The sequence below is a fragment of the Dama dama genome, chromosome 20, assembly GCF_033118175.1.
Source record: "Dama dama isolate Ldn47 chromosome 20, ASM3311817v1, whole genome shotgun sequence".
NCBI classification, from domain to species: domain Eukaryota; kingdom Metazoa; phylum Chordata; class Mammalia; order Artiodactyla; family Cervidae; genus Dama; species Dama dama.
In genome coordinates, this window is record NC_083700.1 from 34,459,586 (window position 1) to 34,468,333 (window position 8,748).

Here is an 8,748-nt window from a genome sequence, read left to right on the forward strand (position 1 = left end):
TGTAATGGAAAAAATTTTCACGTGTTAAGGTTAGAGAAGGTCATCTTGGCTTTTATGACTTAAATGTTATGTCAGTAGAACAGACTATTTTGTGATCTGTCAAACATGGATTGTATATCTGCTTTAATCTTTAAAGAAAAGAATGCATCTACAGATCAAAATGCAGTAACTGTGGTTCAGGCATCCAAAACAGAGCCTGATGGCCATTGTGGATATAATTTCAGATATGTTCCTGTGCTGCTGAGAACTTTTTCTCTGAGCAAGATCAGACTCTAGGACACTAGCCCTGCCAGCTGCAACCTTATGTTCTCAAGGTCTCGCCTCATAACTATGCAACCATTCTGGACCCCAGTCAATCCTTGCTTAACAAGCACCCTTACTTCTTGCCAACTTCAATTATAATTCTTCACAAACAACTTACATAATTTTGTGGGGGGTTTTTGCCTTTATAAGCCTCCCCTATTTTGTAGTTTAAAGGAACACAATTCAAGTGCCTCTTGAATCCGTGCTTCCTGGGCTAAATTTCTCAGTTTGCCTCAAAGAAAACACTTTTCCATTATAGATTGGATTGTTGACTATTTCCACAGACATTGCTTGGCATAGTCGGCAAGATAAGTGAAAATCTACCTGAGGGCACTTGGAGTCTATGTGGTAGACTTAGTACAGCACTTGGTACAGTGCACAGTACTAAGCTTCAGCCTTCTGAGTCCCCCTTCCCTTAGCCTTATAGAACACTTCAGATGCTTCTGAGAGCTCCTCCTGATATCTGGACCTCCTTATGGTAATTTTATTTGAAATCTTAGGATAATTTCACTTAATAAGGATTATTATTTGAAATCTTAGGATATTAAGACTTGAAGACTTTAAGTTCTGCTTTGTTTTGTCTGAGCTTTGTGGCTTGCAGGATCTTAGTTCCTTGACCAGAGATCAAACTTGGGCCATAACAATGAAAATGTCAAGTCCTAACCACTGGACTGCCAGGGAATTCCCAAAACATGAAGTCTTGATAGGGTACTAGTACATTTCCTCGGAGAAGGCAATGGCAACCCACTCCAGTACTCTTGCCTGGAAAATCCCATGGATGGAGGAGCCTGGTAGGCTGCAGTCCATGGGGTCGCTAGGAGTCAGACACGACTGAGCGTCTTCACTTTCACTTTTCACTTTCATGCACTGGAGAAGGAAATGGCAACCCACTCCAGTGTTCTTGCCTGGAGAATCCCAGGGACGGGAGCCTGGTGGGCTGCCGTCTATGGGGTCGCACAGAGTCGGACACGACTGAAGCAACAGCAGTACATTTCCTAGATCAAAGTAACCTATGAGGAATTTATAGGCAGGAAAGGTCTAGAAGAAATTTTTCGCACATTTCCTCAATGAAATAAGCCTAGGAATCCCTAGGCAGAAAAACCTAGAAAAAAATATGGAGTGCTTTACTAGGCAAGGACCTAGAAGTGATTTCTTAGCAGGAACCTAGAAGGAATCCAGAGACAGGAAAAGTCTAGAATGAGCCTTGCAATGAATTGATCTGGCTGACTTTTTTCTTTTAATACGGCTTAAAGTTGAAAAGATTTGTACTTTATAAGAAAATGAGAAATTGTGTTTCTAAAGTCTGTCAAAATTGTGTTTCTGAAAGCCTTCCTAAGTGATCAATGCAAAGAAATAGAGGAAAACAATAGAATGGGGAAGACTAGAGATGTCTTCAAGAAAATTAGAGATACCAAGGGAATATTTCATACAAAGATGGGCACAATAAAGGACAGAAATTATATGGACCTAACAGAAGCAGAAGATATGAAAAAGAGGTGGCAAGAATACACAGAAGAACTATACAAAAACGATCTTCATGACCCAGATAATCACAATAGTGTGATCACTCACCTACAGCCAGACATCCTGGAATACGAAGTCAAGTGGGCCTTAGGAAGCATCACTACAAACAAAGCTAGTGGAGGTGATGGAACTCCAGTTGAGCTATTTAAAATCTTAAAAGATGATGCTGTGAAAGTTCTGCACTCAATATGCAAACAAATTTGGAAAACAGCAGTGGCCACAGGACTGGAAAAGGTTAGTTTTCATTCCAATCCCAAAGAAAGGCAATGCAAAAGAATGCTCAAACTACCACATAATTGCACTCATCTCACACACTAGCAAAGTAATGCTCAAAATTCTCCAAGCCAGGCTTCAGCAGTACGTGAACCGTGAACTTCCAGATGTTCAAGCTGGATTTAGAAAAGGCAGAGGAACCAGAGATTAAATTGCCAACATCCGCTGGATCATCGAAAAAGCAAGAGAGTTCCAGAAAAACATCTATTTCTGCTTTATTGACTATGCCAAAGCCTTTGACTGTGTGGATCACAACAAACTGTGGAAAATTCTTCAAGAGATGGGAATACCAGACCATCTTATCTACCTCCTGAGAAATCTGTATGCAGGTCAAGAAGTAACAGTTAGAACTGGACATGGAACAACAGACTGGTTCCAAATTGGGAAAGGAGTACGTCAAGGCTATATATTGTCACTCTGCTTATTTAACTTATATGCAGAGTACATCATGAGAAACGCTGGGCTGGAAGAAGCACAAGCTGGAATCAAGATTGCAGGGAGAAATATCAATAATCTCAGATATGCAGATGACACCACCCTTATGGCAGAAAATGAAGAAAAACTAAAATGCCTCAATGAAAGTGAAAGAGAAGAGTTTAAAAGTTGGCTTAAAACTCAACATTCAGAAAACTAAGATCATGACATCTAGTCCCATCACTTCATGGCAAATAGATGGGGAAGCAATGGAAACAGTGAGAGACTTTATTTTGGGGGGCTCCAAAATCACTGCAGATGGTGATGGCAGCCATGAAATGAAAAGACGCTTGCTCCTTGAAAGAAAAGCTATGACCAACCTAGACAGCATATTAAAAAGCAGAGATATTACTTTGCCAACAAAAATCCATCTAGTCAAAGCTATGATTTTTCCAGTAGTCATGTATGGATGTGAGAGTTGGACTAAAGAAAGCTGAGTGCCGAAGAATTGATGCTTTTGAACTGTGGTGTTGGAGAAGACTCTTGAGAGTCCCTTGGACTGCAAGGAGTTCCAACCAGTCCATCCTAAAGGAAATCAGGCCTGAATATTCATTGGAAGGACTGATATTGAAGCTGAAACTCCAATACTTTGGCCACCTGATGGGAAGAACTGAGTCATTGGAAAAGACCCTGATGTTGGGAAAGATTGAAGATGGGAGAAAAAGGGGACAACAGAGGATGAAATGGTTGGATGCATCACTGACTTGATGGACCTGAGTTTGAATAAGCTCCAGGAGTTGGTGATGGACAGGGAGGCCTGACGTGCTGCAGTCCATGAGGTTGCAAAGAGTTGGACATGACTGAGTGACTGAACTGAACTGAAAGTCTATCAGCTCTGGGGCTGGCAGCCACCCACTAGAACTCCAGCTGGCTTTGTTTACAATTGGTACACAGCCAATACCTGAAAGTCCTTATCTTGCCCCAAATTGGCCAGGATAGGGCTCTTTCATCATTCCCAAACTGGTTTTTTGTTTCTGAAATTAGAGAAAAACATCTTTTACAGATTCAGAACTTAAGGGAACAAAAGTGCTCCCAGGAGAAAGCTTGTGGTTATAATTCTTGTCATGTCCTGAGACTTGTAAACACAGCCCATATTGCCTGAAACAGCAGCCTTGGGTCCATCAGTAGAACCTAAAAATGAAGGAAGAAAGGGGAAAGGGTTATAGGTCTTTCTTTAAATTCAAGGTGGTAAATGAATTATTCCAACTTATAAATTAGTGAGTTTAAAGTACAATACTTGATTCATGATTAAGTATTTTTTTTAACTTTTAAAAAATATTTCATTTATTTATTTGGCTGTGTGAGGGCTTAATTGTAGCATGTGAACTCTTAGTTGTGGCATGTGGGATCTAGTTCCCTGAACAGGGATCAAAACTGGGCTCCCTGCATTGGGAGCATGTAGTCTTAGTCACCAGACCACCAGGAAATCCCCATGACTAAGTTTTAAAATAAAACTGTGAGATCTCTGTGTCTATCTGGATGTATGCTTGTCTGTGCACATTATAAATATGATATGCTCCTCCCTCAGAATAGCATTATTAAAATTAATTAATAAAAGAATTCTATTTAATTGACTTAAAAGTGTTTACAAATTAAATATTTCTATATGAAACAGAAACTTGTCCCCAATTTTAAAACTATATTTAATATTTAATGAATGAAAACCAGTTTAAGTTGTTGGTTTAATTAACACAGCCACGTCTTTAGGGTTATGGATATTGTGGTCGCTTCGGAAGCACAGATACTAAAAGTAGAGTCATCAGCATTAAGAGCCATCTACCAGAGATTCAGGGAAGAATGCCATCACCCTCTTATGAACAACGCTGAATTCTAGAAGCTATGACTAATTTCGTCAGAGGCCTGAAGATCTTCGTCTTAGAATTCTATACCCAACCAAAATGTTAGTTCAATGTACACTAGCAATACATCTGCAGATATGCAGGGACTAAAGAAATTTATCTCCTAGGTAGCCAAGAAAATGAGGAAGCAAACCAAGAATGAAGGCCCTGAACAATAGCTGTGTAGAAGCCAACACAAGGCGCCTTGAAGGCATCTGAGAAAAGTGGAGATGGGGCCCTAGACACATTCCAGATGTGATCACATTCCAGAGGTGATAAAGCCAGGCACTATGAGGGGAATCGAATCCTGTTCTCTCCACGAGGCATCCCACCACTCTGAGCCCTACTAACACACACAGCTCTACAAAGCCATGAGCCCTTAATAAGGAGGAGGAATGGATGCGAGATGCAGGCTCAGGAAGAGGCCGCCCTTCTATTAACAGAAGGAGCCCTCTGAGGACTCCTGCTCTGAGGGCCTCAGAAATGGGCACAAGAAGTCTCAGAACTTCTTACTACCAGACAGGATCCCTATGCACCCAGACACTGCCAGTGTCACCACGCCATCCCTAGGAAGCAGCAGGGCCAGGTGGACAGTTCAGATGGTCAGGAGGGGAAAAGATAAGACATAGCAGGCGTGGTTAAGGCTTTATTGGTGATCAGCAGGCTGGGCAGGGCCCACGCTGGGAGAGCAAGGCCTGCACACTAGGCCCGTCCTGATCTTCAGGGCAGTGCTGGGGGCTCAGGCCTGAGCTCTCCAAGCCAGGGGTCTGGTCAGGCTACTCACAGAAGGGAAAAAAACACACACACATGGAAAGGAAGTACGATCTGGCTGGCTTTAGAGCAGAAAGGATAATGTCAGGGGGTGACTTCACTGAAGAAGAGTGGGGTGCTGTAGGGCTTAGAGATCCTAGATGAATGGGATTGGGAAAGAGTTGGGGCCAAATAGGGCCTGAGTGGGGACAAACAGAAAGAAAGAAGGAGGAAGCAAGACATTTGGTCCTGGGGTGCAGGAAGCTCCCGCTGCTCTCCAGGGCCCTGGTGCAGCAAGCATGGCACTGGCTCCTCGCTCCATCTCCTGCCTTCCAGGGCACTACTTGCTGCCCCACATGGCACTCTTTATGTACAAAGGGCACGGGAGGAAGCAGCTGCACTTCATGTAGGCAGAAATCCTCTCAAGGCCATAAGGATAAGAAAAAGGAAGCCGGATCACGATCAGCTGCCCCACTGGGGCTCCAGCAGCTCCATTTCAGATACCCAAGTTGGGAACCTCAGGACAGCCCCTCCTTGTGGGGCAAGTGTTAGAGAAGGCAGTCTTCCTGCAGTCCCTAGTGCTCAGAACTCAACCCCTTCGGTTTCCTCTAACTAATGTGCTATCTTACTAAGACCTACCACACACGGAGACTCCACTCTGTGGATATCCACCAGAGAGGGTGATGTATAGGCATCTCTGGTTCTATTACACTTCGCTTAACTGTGCATCCCAGGTATTGTGTGTTTTACAAACTAAGGTTGGTTTCAACCTGCATCAAGTAAGTATATCGCCGCTATTCATTCCAAGAGCATTTATTTGCTCATAAATGTTGCTAAATGTCTCTGTCACATTTTGGTCATTATAGCACCATTTTCAAATTTTTCATAATCATTACATTTGTTAAGGTGGTCTGTGATCATTTGATCTTACTATTGCAAAACTCAACATTCAAAAAACTAAGATCATGGCATCTGGTCCCATCACTTCATGGAAAATAGGAGGAGAAAAAGTGGAAGCAGTGACAGATTTTCTTTTCTTTGGCTCCAAAATCACTGCAGATGGTGACTGCAGCCATGAAATTAAAAGACGCCTGCTCCTTGGAAGGAAAGTTATGACAAACCTAGACAGCATATTAAAGAGCAGAGACATCACTTTGCTGACAAAGGTCCCTATAGTCAAAACTATGGTTTTCCCTGTAGTCATGTACGGATGTGAGAGTTAGACCCTGAAGGAGGCTGAGTACCAAAGAATGGATGTTTTCAAATTGTGGTTCTGGAGAAGACTCTTTAGAGTCCCTTGGACAGCAAAGAGATCAAACTAGTCAATCCTTAAGGAAATTAACCCTGAATATTCATTGGAAGGACTGATGCTGAAGGTACAATAATTTGGCCACCTGATGTGAAGAGGAGACTCACTGGAAAAGACTAATACTGGGAAAGATTGAGGGCAACAGAGGCAACAGAGGATGAGTTGGTTGGATGGCATCATTGACTCAATGGACACAAGATTGAGCAATCTTCAGGAGATAGTAAAGGACAGAGAAGACTGATGTGCTGCAGCCAATGGGGTTACAAAGAGTTGGACTTGAATTAGTGACTATGCAACAACAATTGCAAAAACACTACAATTCCCTGAATGCTCAGATGATGGTTAGCATTTCTCAGCAATGAACTATTTTAAATTAAGGTAAATACATTCTTTTTGTAGACATAATGCTATTGCACACTTTGTAGATTACAGTAGGGGCTTCCTTGGTGGTTCAGTGATAAAGAATCTGCCTGTCAATGCAAAAGACACATGTTCCATCCTTGATCCAGGAAGATCCCACATGCCAGGCAGCAACCAAGCCCGGGAGCCACAGCTATTCCACATGCTAAACTACTGAAGCCCACGTTCCTAGAGCCTCTGCTCAGCAACAAGAGAAGCCACTGCAATGAGAAATCTGCCAACTGCAAGTAGAGAGTAGCCCCTGCTTGCCACAACTAGAGAAAAGCCAGCCCAGCCATGAAGACCAAGCACAGCCAAAAATAAATAAATTAGAAAAATTATTATTTTTTTTTAGAAAAATTATTTTTTAAAAAAGTTTACAGTATACTATAAACATAAATTTTATCAGAGGCAGGCTCCAGGCTTTGCCCACAGAGGGCCCCCTAGCACCACAAAGAGACTCAGAAATACATAAACAACTTGCAGAAGAGACCACTGTACCCAATGACTCAGCAAACCTGGATGAAAGCTGATAGAAAAGTATAAAGCTCAGTGAAGTGAAGTCGCTCAGTCGTGTCCGACTCTTTGTGACCCCGTGGACTGTAGCCTACCAGGCTCCTCCGTCCATGGGATTCTCCAGGCAAGAATAGTATAAAGCTCAGTACCAGATTCTAATTATTTCTCTTTAAGAACAAAGTCCAGCTGCCTGGCCTGAGACTTGAGCCTAGTCTCACTGGGCCCCTAGAGTTTCAAGGATTCAAACATCCTGGGGCTGCCTATATTCCACAGTCCAGGCCCCAAAAGGCCACACACTGCAGCCCACATCTGTCTCCAACTCACTTCCAGGCCATCATCCCAGCTCTTGAATGATCCCCGAGGCCGATCAGCTTGGACTAGAACAGAACTGATGAGAACTAGCTGAGAAAGGAGATTCCATGATGGAAAGAGGGAATAGAAAGCAGACTGTAGGCTGAAAACCTACTGGACTAGAGCTTCAAATTCCCAAACCTGACATAAAGCAGACTGTCGCTCCCTAGTTGGCTGACTGAGGGTACCAGTGGTGAGCTGGGAAATGAGGTCAGGCTGCGCTCCTCCAGAACCACGGAGGCTCCACCCGCACCACACCGCTCGGGGTTCCTATAGTTCTCTAGCTGCCTGAGCCCCAGAGGTTGGGCACCATACTATGTGACTTCTGCATCTCCCCTGCGCCTGACTCAGTGCCTCATACCGAGGAGAGGGTCAGATCAGTGAACGTGACTTAAAATGATGTTCTATTACATCTCTGAGACAGAATCTGGGGTGATTGGAAGGAAGAAGGAAAGGAAGACAGAAAGGAAAGAGTAGTGGTCATCACAAGAGGTGTCAAGAAAAATACTTCCACATGGGCATCTACCTATGTTTTCAAATGTCAGCGTCAATTAGTTCTGGGGCTGCTGCTCAGACTCTTCAGTCGTGTCTGACTCTGTATGACTCCACAGACTGCAGCTGCCAGGCTCCTCTGTCCATTGGATTCTTTAGGCAAGAATACTGGAGTGGGTTGTCATGCCCTCCTCCAGGGGATCCCCCTCAACCCAGGGATTAAATCTGGGTCTCCAGGCAGATTCTTTACCACTGAGCCCCCAGGGAAGACCCCATTTAGTCCTAGGAATCCTAATACAACCCCAGGCTGGGATATGATTGCTGCTAAGCTCCCCAGGAACCAGGAGAAAAAATTGTCTCTGTCTTTGATACTTGTTATCAATCCTACTGTGTCTCACTCTACTAATCACAGCTGCATACCATCTCCTGAAGGTTCTGCTTCCTCCACACTGTCCAGGCCTGTGAACTCAGACAAGAAAAGGACCTAAGCTTTTCTTTTCAGTACAAGAAACAGAGAAC